Source organism: Megalops cyprinoides, chromosome 22 (assembly GCF_013368585.1).
Source record: "Megalops cyprinoides isolate fMegCyp1 chromosome 22, fMegCyp1.pri, whole genome shotgun sequence".
Taxonomy (NCBI): Eukaryota; Metazoa; Chordata; class Actinopteri; order Elopiformes; family Megalopidae; genus Megalops; species Megalops cyprinoides.
In genome coordinates, this window is record NC_050604.1 from 21,610,543 (window position 1) to 21,623,060 (window position 12,518).

Here is a 12,518-nt window from a genome sequence, read left to right on the forward strand (position 1 = left end):
AAGTGCTTTTTAGCATTTAACTCTATGTAGAGAGCAGTATTTAATGTGTACATTTTTGCCATTATTCTAAGCTTTACAACAGATGTTCATCTCATGTAACTATCACAAAACATCATCTGGACTTCATTCAATCTAGACAATTACAGTTTTCACACATAATTATTAGTATTATGGCTCATCACTATCCACAATCCTATACAGACGTGCTATAAGAAGCCTTTAATATGTTCAGCACCCACAGTTATTTTAACACCCACGAATAAGTGGCATTTTTGTCACCTTTTGAGATGAAGGTCTTGCAAGAAACGTTGCAGGTGCTTTGTGGGAGTGCGGTACAAAGCACCTGACCTACACCAGTCAAGGTAAAACAGGCTCATGGGCTATCAGGCGTTCTGAACATAAACTCTGCCCAGCAGGAGTAACCCACTCTAAGATGTTACATCGGTTCCCTCCGCAGAGATTTTTCAGATGGATTGTTGTCAGACCGTAGGGGGCGTTTCTTATATCGGTCCAGTTAGAAGGACATGGGGTATGTTTCCCAGAGTGTCTGCTCCTAAGCTGACCTTCCAGGCCAGCCTCTCCTTCTCTGGAGCCAGCCCTTAATTTTGGCTGTTTGATTACACTGTGGCTTGGTCCTAATCTGAGCATCCTTCAGCTAAACAGGGCTCATTGTACCAGGTAAATTTTCATTACTCATGTGACCTTAGCTAATGTGGTTAGCTAATCTGAGCATACATATTCGTTATCCATCGGCTGGAATGTTGGGTGTGGCCTGCTGTTAAGCCCCTTATCCTACACAATATTTATTTTGTCACGATGACCTTATAAGTCTTTCTGGGTAAGAATGTCAGCCAAATAATTCAATCATTCAATACATAAAAAGAACAAGCCTTTTCTTCTGGGACAGACAGTATCCCATGCAGTTACATGGATAATATGATTCAAAGCAATTTATGCAGGTGCGCATTCTAATGGAAGGAATGACTGGAAAGCATAATACTTCAAAGAAGGAATCATTTTAATGGAATAAGGCCAAGTTAAAAAACAAAATGCAGAGAGGGACCCGATAAAGTCATCACCCCCGAGATATAAAACTAGTCCAAAGAATAAGTCAGGTTAATGTCTCATGCAATGTACAAAAAAAAAAAAAGGTTGCCCGTCTCAGAACATAACCCTGACACACACTGAGCGGGAATGTAAATTGATTTTCAGGCATTATGAGCAGTGTATCTTGATCAGTGATGCAATCTTTCATGCGAGTCACCTCTGCTGACCTCTGCTGTTGGCTTGCGCTGTTTCTCCGAAGACCTAACAAGCAATTAAACTCACCTGGGTGATGTCTACAGGCTCTGAAGTGATTATCGAAGATTTTTCCTTTTTTTTTTAGGAGGGGAGGAGAGTTGAAGGGGGAAGAAGTGAAAGGGGCACTGTTTGTTTCTGGAGGATTGTAAACTTGATTCGTTTAGGTCTCTGGAGCCCTCCATTTTGGTCCAAGCCAGTTGAACCTGTAGAATTTGTGTTTGCACTGTGTTGTGCTGTGTATGCAGAGGGCCTAGTGTTTTTTTTCCTTCTTTTTTAGCTGAATCTTTATCTTTTTTGGAAGTGTTGTTTTCCTGCTTGGACTATGGTGAACAATCCCAGACCACTAATGCATGTTCAGCACCTGACCCGCCGTCTGATCCAAGGACGCAGTAAGATCAGTCTGTGACTGGAAACTTTCATTTCTGCTGGCTTTTAAACTCTGTGCTGGGATGGATTTTATCTGAAAGCAGCCCTTGGGATTACTTGCATTGAGAAGAGTAGATTTATTTATACACTCCGATTCGGTTGTTTACACGACTTGTTTGCTGCTTATTAATTTTCTTTGTTTTTCGTTCTTGCTCAGGGCCAATGACAAGATTCACAGTAAGGTACAGCTGTTGTGAATTGTTGAATTTTTGATTGTTAATTGATGATTATAGTAAATGCAGTGCTTTGGTACATTAATTGAAGTCTTCTGTCTCACAGCAACCATTAACATGGTATGTAACAATGATCTAATAGAGCTACCTAGCAGTCATGTCTGTGGTACTTCAATAGGGGAGAGGGGGAGGGAGGCTTCATGAACCACAAAATGCACTATCATAGTATCAGTGACTTGCTGATTTTTCTCAAAGTGTTTTTTTCCCAAAGAGAAGTCCTGATTGGTTCAGTGATTGATGGCATTTGATGGCTCCATTCATTATGGCATTTCTATAAACCTCACTCTCCTGTCATGAGTTACAGCACCTTTTTTGATTTGTGAAGTTTTTGAATCTATAGACTGCACCAAGTTGCACCAAGATTTTTCTTTTGAGGGTGTAGGGTTTCCCCGTGAGGTTAGTTTTTAAATTGTTTTGGCTCACCCTGTGTATCCATTCAGTTTAAACGAGCAACAGTGTCAGACCAGGCTAACAACACTCCCAGAGCAGTGAGTGTGAGCACAACACTATTCAAGCCCTACCACAAGTTAACTTGTGCGCTTTCACAAAAGCCAAATATACTATGATAATTGTATACTACGATAAGCTACAATAAAAGTACACTACGATAGTTGATTTTTTTTTTTTTTGTCCCTATTTAAGCATGCAAAGTCATCATAAATCATATTTTACAGTTGCTGTTCTCATTTCATTCTAGGTCACATTAATTAAGTCCATCTTAGGTATGCTGCTCTAGATGCCAAAATGACTATTACAGGGGTGTCCAAACCTCTCCTGGAGGACCACTTGTCCTGCATGTTTTAGATCTCCCTGCTCCAACACAGCTGATTCAAATGATCAGTTTGTTATTCAGTAGCTTCAGGAGTTTGTTACAAATTGATCATTTGAATCAGCTGTGTTGGAGCAGGGAGAGATCTAAAACATGCGGGACAAGTGACCCTCCAGGAGAGGTTTGGACACCCCTGGACTTTTACAAAGTACTGTATTTAAAAATGGAGTAAAACTGGGAAGTGGTGGGGGGTTCTGTGCATCCGTGTATCAGAAATGGAAGGTTCTCCGTTTGCTTTTCAGTGAAGTGCACAGTTGTGTACGCATGTTGCCTGAAGTATACGAAACATTACCGCGCCAGCTGAAAAAGAACATGCGTAGACTAAACGTCAGCTGTAGGTTTCCAGCCTTCTTCCATTTTACTTGCATTTTTCCTTACCCAACTCGCATCGTTTTGGGTTGTGTCGGTGCGCGCTCATTTCGGTGTCCTACATTCATTTCACTCAGGTCTGAGAACCATGTTTGTTCCACAGGCTGAAAGTATGATCATTCACACAGTAACTGATACCTGCTGGATGTGTGAAACTCAGGGAGCCATCCGCCTTGATGTAAATCAAAGCAACAGCAGTTGTGACAGGGTCTGAGGTTCCATACTGTTATCTACTTAAGCATGATGGTAGCATACTGTTTTCCCTGACTGTGTGTTTTTTTTTTTGTTTTTTTTTTTAAATAATGCAAAACAACTTATGTTATTATTGGTGCATTTCATAGGTCAGATCTAAAATTCTTAAATCTTAAAGGAATTTATATCACAAAGGACCACTGGGTTGGCTACAAAATGGCAAAGCGTTTAATTTCAATGAATAGTGTCTTTAAAATGTACAATATTTATCCGAAGCTTTGGCTGTGTTTGAATCTCCACATGACCGACGTGCGTGTGTTTCAAGAGAAACACACCAAGGTCTGCCCTGTTTCTCATAGAATGACCATGTTGGGGAGGGACATGGCCTCCTCTGCAGCTCAGAAAGACCAGATCTTCCCCGGCCAGGAGATAGTACAGCAAATTAGTTTCTTTATATTGCGCGTGGGATTGAATGCAACACAGTCAAAAAAAAACATGTGGGTTCCGCTCGAACAATGTGCTGTTGGAACACATTGTGGCAGACTGCAAAATGGATCCTTGACTGCGTATTAGGTGACAGTTCTTTGTTAAAGCATTAGGAGGATAACAGTGTCCATGGCGCGCGAGTCATTGTAGCTGCGTGTGTCAAAAGGATGTACCATAGAATTGAAATAATGTTCTTAATACACCCTTTTTTGTATTCTTTCTGCAACGTGTTTGACTCAGTTTACCGAGGAGATTAAATTTTTTTTCTACTGATATTAATATTTGGAAATGGGTCTTTTTTTTTCCTGCTTGTTTGTTGAAACTTTTTAGAGGACCGTTTTCCTTCTGACGGCAAGGACAACTGCCGGTAAGTAAGGACGGTGATGCGATTTATTCTTATGGAGAGCATTGTGTGCAAGAGCATGGAAAAGAATCACTGTACAGAGAAGAAAAGCATTGCCGTCTCTCTAATGACATGCTCGAGCAAGTATTGAATAGTTTCTGAGCGAGCGAAGTTTGGACTATTCACTGAAAAACACAATTTTGCACCAGTACTGATTGCTCAACTTCCAGAGCAGTACAAATGGATGTGACGGTTCAGGGAAAAAAAAAGTATCAAAAAATGTTTTCCTTTTGTGAAATTACTCTATGTTGTGGGAAAATACATAATGAATATTTTTTTTCCAATAATCCTCTGAACTGCTTTTTGAATTTGCAGGAGCTGTTGATGTGATGCAGGATTTCATGCGTCCTAGCTGTGAATTTCATGGCCGTTTCTATGAGAAACCAGAGGCCTAGAGATGTCAGTGACTTTTACAATTATGGCCCATCGTGCATCATCATTATTAATGTGTCACTTAGCAGACACCCTAATCCAGCGCAGTTTATGATGCAGGAGGTAATTACAGCACAGTATAATAACATACATTTGAATGCACTGAAAATTTTTAAAAATAAAAAGGGAGAGACCGTGAATATGCAAGAATCTCCCCAAACAGAAAATATATATACAGTGAATATGCAAGTAACTGAAAACAATTTAGATTAAAAACACTCATCAGGGTCATTAATAAAAAAAAAAAAAAAAAAAATTAAGGCATTAAGACTAAAGCGTTAAATTAGGTGTGAACTGAAAAGAAGAGAAGAGGTGAAATGAATACACTGTTTACAGATGAACTGTGTTCAGGAGATGACAAAAGGTGATGCGAGACCTGTTCCAGCTCTGAGGAATTAGAGAAGAGGGAGGAAGACATTAAGGCATAGAAAATGGCGGGAAGAGGCAGTCCATTTAGCAGATATTGTGCTGGGGAGATGAGAGGGAGTGTATTAAGAAATAATAGCTCATAAGAGGAGAGTTGTTAACACGGGGGCTTAGCAAGACGAGCATTATTATTGCAAAGGCACATAGTTACGAGCGTGTTTCAGCACTTAGTGTTGGCTGATTGAAATGGACACTGTAGCCATATTCAGAAAGATGTTTGTCGTTTTGGAAAAAGGGCACATTTAGATGTTTTTTTACATCTATAAAAATTACTCTGAATCAGACGCTGGCTGATACCTAGGCTTGGGGTTACAGTGTACTCTCTCTGGGGGTTTTTGTGCAGGTAAAGCGACATTTGAGTTCGCTGGGGTTAACAGCGAGCTCGTTTTCAAAGCGACGTCGCCACGCGGTTTCAGCGAAGCGGTCGCTGTTGAGCGGTGAAGGGGATTAAGCTTTGGAACGGGTTGCGCTGCAGGCACGCTAACACCACTAGCGGTGCTCCTGGCCTCACATCTAAAAGGGCTCTTTGGAACTCATTAAAAATCCACAGACGTGTCTCCTTTCATATTGATATCTGTCCGTGTGCAGCTTCTCCGCGCGGTCACGCCGCATCCTGAAGCTCGCTCCCCGGCTTTCCCCTTATCCAGCGCGCTGTCGGCGTGTCCCAGGGCCCTTGGCAGAGTGACACTGCTGACCTGGTGGGAGCCCGGCCGTCCGCTTCGGAGACGAGGCCCCTCGCGAGGAAGGCCAACTGAAACCCGCTAGCCCCCCCCCCCCCCCCCCCCGCGTACCGCGAAAGACTGCGGACTGCCAGCTCCTCGTCCACAACTCGCTGGCTGATCCGCCGAGCCCTTGATGTCGAGAGACGAGTGCATAATGATTATTATTTCTCCACAGTCCTCCCTTTGCAGGGGGAGGCAGCTATTGAAAATGTCACAGATTGGCACTCGCTTCACGAGTCTCTGAGCTGCGTTTTTTCTTTTATTCCCCCCCTCCCCCCCCCGCCTTTGTGCGGTGTCAGTGGGAATGGGGATCGTTGCTGTCGGTGCAGGGGCTGGTGGTGCTCTGAAGAGCACTCAGTGCTGACGGGTCCCTGGGCCAGTCGTTTCCACGACAAAAAAAGTCGCTGCAAACAATGAAGATTATTATTGTTTTCTGTGACAATGTCACAGCTCACTGAATGGCCCTCGGTTGGCGGTCTGGTTATTATGACACCTTAAAAGCTGTTTTAGACATTATGTTCCAGTTTATTTGGGCATTTTGGGATTTTGGGGGAAGGCATATCGCTAACAGACAGCATGCGTTATGATGCTTTCCAATCTGGGCCAATGGGATGGGACCATCAGGGACCATCACCATAGAGTGTAACTCTACTAAAGCTGTGCAGCAGGGACTGGCTGGATTGGAGGAGAGTAAGACGCACATTAAACCACAGTCAACATTATTAAAGTTCAGATTTGCTAGTTCATGTCCGTTTGAAATCAGTGCATGTTTATGTTCCATGTTTAACAATTTTGCACTAACCTGGCGAATTTCATTTTGTGGAAGACTTTGTCGTGTAACCGCTCTGACAGCCCATCCTTTTGCAGCCGAGTAGTTGGAGGGTATCCTGCAGACTGGCGTATTGCATTTCCTACTGATTCATTATACAGTGTGATCTTTAATTGCCTTGTGGAACAGCATCCATTCCTGGCGATAAGTCAGAATTCTCCGAAGGGCCCACATCCAGAAAATGCAAATGAAAGCTTGGTGCTGTGGCCACAGGCTAAATGACTGTGCCTCCCAAAAAAATAGTCATCCTTTTCAGATCAGTGTCTCATGCAGTTAAATGTGTAAACTCATGCAGTTTTGTTGCAAGCTGCTTTTCTGAAATGGGTTGGGGGGCTGCGTGTGATTTTTTTTTTTTTTTTTTTTGGGGGGGGATGAATCAAACTGGTCCAATTATTAAGTGTCAAACATTCTTCAAAAGGAAGCTTATGGTAGTCCCACTGTTTCAAATCTGAATGACATTTTCCAAACATTAAGCTCTGTCTCCCTTTGTATCCGAGGGTAGCATTTGTTGTTTCACAATGCTGTTAGCATTGGAGTATTTTCGTCATCACAACACAGCATGGACTAGATTGCATTTCTGAAGAGGAGAGTCTGTTGATCTCTGATAGGGGACAGTGATTTGATGATCTGATGGAGAAACATGCATTCAAAGACATTTTGATCTAAAAAACGTACGCTTAAATGCTTGAAATTTGTTTCTTAGGCATCAACTTCACTATTTATATTTGTCTGTGTATGAATTTCTTTCCAAAAATTTTTTAAAATGTTTTTGGCTACTATTACTGAAGAATCTAAAATATAAGATTTAAGTTTTAATTTGTTTATAACACTTTTTTGGCCACTTCATAATTCCATTTGTGGTATTTCATAGTTTTGATGTCTTTACTATTATTCTAGAATGTGGAAAATAGTAAAAATAAAGAAAAAGTGTGTAAAAACATTTGACTGGTACCATAGTACTACCATTACTCAAATGTCCTGCAGCGGTATTCGGTGGCAACAGTTCATTCATAATTATCATGGTTGCCATGCCAGAATGGGGTTTGGTATGAATTTGGTAGGGTATACATTGACACATTAATGGGAAAGAATTTGGTGACAGTCAGCCAAATAAATCTCATGATGTGTAAATATTGGGCTTCCATGAGCTTCTTCCTCTGACTAACAAAATTTGTTTGTCACTGCAAGCTTTGCATTGTCACACTTCTGTCACAGAAGGTGCGCCATATGGCGTATTTTACTTTGTAAATTGCAGTGTAGGTAGACAGTTTCTTCCAGAGATTTAACTGAACACTACAGTGTCACATTAATCCAGTTGGGATGGAGCTTTATTTTTTAAAGAGTTTTCTTCGAGTTCTCCCCGTCTGTCTTCACTAAGTCTTTCTGTAGTGTCTCCAGTTCGTGCCACGTGGCTTTGTTTGTTGTGCCTGGAGTTTGGTTTGCTCTGACTTGCCGTGTTGACGGCTGTTTCGTTATTTGCTTCCTTGAGTGGTTGTTATCGAACGGGTTTGCAGGATGTTGAGAGAACCCTCTGAAGTGAAATATTCTGTGTCCTGTCCTTTTGTCGTTTTCAGTCATTTTTATCTATTTTTTCCCCCGTGGACAAAGCTGTACAACTCAGAAAGGTGACTGCACTTAGTACAGAATGGAAGTCTGACGTATTCACCCAGTGTTCACACGTTGGCGTGCCAGTGTCATTTTATGAACACGGCCCTTTTGTTGTAAGAAGCAAGAGAATTCCTCTTCATTGTTACAGAGCATAATGCAGGCCGTGTGATTGGGAGGGGTGCGGGTAATTTGGTGACTTTATTTCTCTCCTCAGTGAGTAGCGCTCACTTCTAATTACAGACCTGGCTGCGGAGCACAGATCATAAATGGTGTTGCCTACGCAAACGTAAAATCAGAGCAATCAAAGTGCCATTCCAGGTATCGAAATGATCACCCTTTTGAATAGATATTTAAATGCATTAAGACGGCCACAATCAACTTGGTTGCAGGTTGCAATGGCTTCCTTTATCTGTTCTAATATTCCTTTATTTGTCTTTAAATTCAAGGTGCTTTTCTTCCTGGCCATTCTGAAACTCAAATATTCTGTGTTCTTGTGGACCAATGTCGCTTTACTTATTATTAATAAGTACATCTTCACAGTACAGTACATCTTCTTGAGATGCAAACATCACTAGCAAACAGCACTCCAGGAGTCAATAGCTGTACTTACAGACTCTGACTGCACTGTTATGCGGCTTGGGGCCCTTCCTGTGATTGAAAAGTCTTTATCTGATTATCAGAGGCAGTCAACTTTTTTTTCCCCCCAAAGTCATTCTGTCACACACCTTTATAAAGGAACAAAATGATAGAATGATCTGCCCAGTTTATAAAGAAGACTCCGCTTGGCTCTGCTAATACTCAGCCTGTAAAATTGTCCTGGCCAGTTAAACGGTCTTTGATTCCAAAACCTGATGAAACCTGGAGCCTACAGGATGTGCCCATTGCTGACCCCGATGAATAAAATACATCAGCTGTTACACGGGTTGTTAGAATCACGACCTGGAGGACATCCCAGGCACGCCTAATGGACTACCTGGACCTCTGTTAGGGAGCCAGTGCCCTCAAACTAACAGTCATTTGCAATATGGGATCTTTGTAGCGTTTTATTTGATCGTTCTCTCGTCCACTCTGGACTATAAAGCGTGTAACTCAAGGCTGATCACCATCACTGATTACTGCCGCAGTCACCAGGTGTGCTCTAACTCTGAATTAATGTCAGAACTGTGGTTGTAATCACTGTGGCCTGTTTGCTATGAGACCACTGCAGAAAAACGTGGTGGTCTGAAGAGATCAGAACGTTCTGGAACAAATGAAAATACTTTTCTCTGGGCAGAACCGTTAGATCACAAATTGGCTTAGAACATTGCATCATCCAGAGGAACTTGCACGCCTTACGTTTTTTTTTCCTACAGTGTGATATTTTCTGAAGCGATTTGCTAAAGTATACAACAGAAGAGCACAACCTGGGAACGGAACCTGCAGCCTTCAGGATTCTAGTCCGACTCCTTAAGCAGTCTGCCGCATGCCTGCGGTCCTGTGTGAAAAGAGAGCAGCTGGTGATCTCTCGTGAAACTATTTTATTTGGTACAAGCAGTAAAACCTCCATGACCCACTGTACTGAGGAGAGGCTTGTAATTCCGAAGGCCCAGACTTCAGATTCTTTTACAGTGAGTCTGTGTCCTTGGAGCAGAAAGTTTCAGCTTTGAAAGCCAGGTGATATACGTATAATATCAATTGTAAAAATGTGCTATAACAAATAAAATTTGATTGCTTGATTGACATCTAATTCGTGATTGAAGAGGTGGTTGTTCAGATAAGTAGGTCAGGGGGCTTCTACCTAATATAATGATTCCAAGCATGTATTGCAAAGGCTTCTATCTGGAGACAGGAATTTAAGTTTGTATTTTTGTATTTTATTCCACTTGATAAAGGATGTTTTTGCTGGTGGTGGTACATACATTCTATACACCATATGTATAATTACAACGAGCTCAGCACAGATCGATGTCTCATTACATTACATTATTGTCATTTAGCAGACACTCTTATCCAGAGCAACTTACACGGGCTGTAGTTTTGACATGTTATCCGTTTATACAGCTGGATATTTACTGAGGCAATTGTGGGTTAAGTACCTTGCCCAAGGGTTCAGCAGCACTGCCCCAGCGGGAATTCAAACCAGCAACCTTTCGGTTTCGGGCCCTGCTCCTATCCACTATGCTACGCTACCGCCCCCATCGTCCGCTACTTTCCCACCTACCCTGTGCGTCCTACACAGCCTCTCGGCTCCACACCATTCCCTAACTCATTCCTTCCTCGTCGATCCACATGAGTTTAACCGAAGCGCTCGGGAGCGAGGGTGTGAACACCTAAGCTGTTGCCGGTTCCAGTCAGCGGTGGACCTCCCTCCTTTGCGTTCGCTGCGCCGGGAACGGCGGAAACAGACCCCACAGGCTGCCTTTCGCTGTGACAATGACAACATGACAGACTCCATTAGCGTTTACACAGCCGAGGCAGCAGATCAGACACATCTGCCCGGGATCAGGCCTCCCCGTTTGCTGCTGATGAAATTATCCTGCAACGGGACTTTTTCTGAGCCGTTTGAAGCCGCCGTGGCGCGCAGACAGAGAAGAGACCCCTTTCATCTCTCGGCAGAGACCGGAAAGGTGGCTGCACCGGCCGGGGAGAAAAAAGGCCCGTTTTTTGGGAGAACTGTGGAGCAGTGTAGGGCGTAAGGAGCACTGTGAGACCAATTCAATATCCAGGTGCAAAAAGCATGGGCAGCATGTTTTGACGAGTTTGACAGATCGGTTTTATTAACAGAAGATGGAAATGTGTGGCAGAAATCCCTTCGAAAATGCAGCGCTCTCAAAGGTATTAAGAGAGAACCTCAGGTATTAAAGGAGATCTCAGCAAATTGAAATGATTTCATTGCCGAGGTAGATGAACCTAATAATTATTTGGCATGCACAGGACATTGGCTTACCAATGCGAGCGCATGTACTAATGTGTGGGTGTTTTATCCATCAACAGAGACATTTGCGTTCAGCAATTTATGAATAGAAGGCTTGCCATTTTCCATAATTAGCGTTCATAATGTTTTACAAATGTCCATTCGGAAAGGGTTCCAGAAGAATTGCCCGGTTAACGCACAACATTTTTAACAAACTGTCAGTGTTGGTGTGTTTGGTATTAATGCAACCTTGTGACAAGATTTTAAAAACGTTACAATATGGGGAATAGCTGCAGCAAATCTGTAGTTTAGAGGGACTTTGGACTTTGACATTAGAGTCATTTGTCTGGACATGTTAACTCATCCTGCTGAGAGATGTAAACCAATAAAAGAGTATGTTTGTTTGGGCTTGAGTTTTATAGTTTTATGGTATATTTATGGTAGTTTTACTGGCGTGCCAGTTTAATGAAATACTGACTGTTTACTAATTTCAGAAATAAAGGGCACGAATGAAAGTTCTGTTCTCTACACACTAACCCCCCTCCACAGAACAGTACACACCACTATCAGGCAAAACTCTGACCCCATCCCCTCCTCATTACCTATATATACTGACTGTAAAGTTATGTATGACAAAAAGTCATAGTGTTACTGTAATTTACAGACAAAAAGCAGATGTTATCATTATAATAAACAAAGCCTCGGACAGTTGACATCAGAGATGTGAAAGCGTACAGACCTTCTGTACCATATCACACACTTTCTAATTGCTTAAACTGAGTGCAGTAAATAAATGAGGCAGGGGCTTCATGTACCAATTATCTATGGTAATACGTCCCAAATGATTTCCCTTTTAATGAGGCCTCTGTGTCTCTCACAGGGAGAGGGGAAAAAAAGAAAAAAAAACTCTCCAAGACCGAAAAAATAAAAAATAAATTAATCTCCCCTTCCTCGGTTGGTGAGAGCCAAAACTAAATCTTGGAGAAATTTAGACGTGTTGGCAAGTTTGCTGCTGTGTTTGGCGTTTCCTGAAATTGGATGGTGACGCAGGAGAGGCCGGCAACATGGGAACTTCAAACAGGGGCGGATTCTATCAAACAGGGTGTGCTTGGCTCCTCATGCGCTGACTTTTTGTGTACCCTGGGGTCGTGAAGCACCCATCCCAGCATGGCATGCATCATATTTTAGCGGGAGTCCCCGTGTTTTGACAGAGTCTGACATCCCTGAAATTCTGCTGTCACTGTTTCACTGGCGCTGCAAAGACATATTCTTTGGTATGAAACATTATGACATTTGATGTTTTCTCTTTTGAACTTTGCTTGCTTGTTGATGGGGGTGGACCCATTCCGGGTAGCGTTGCAATTCTCA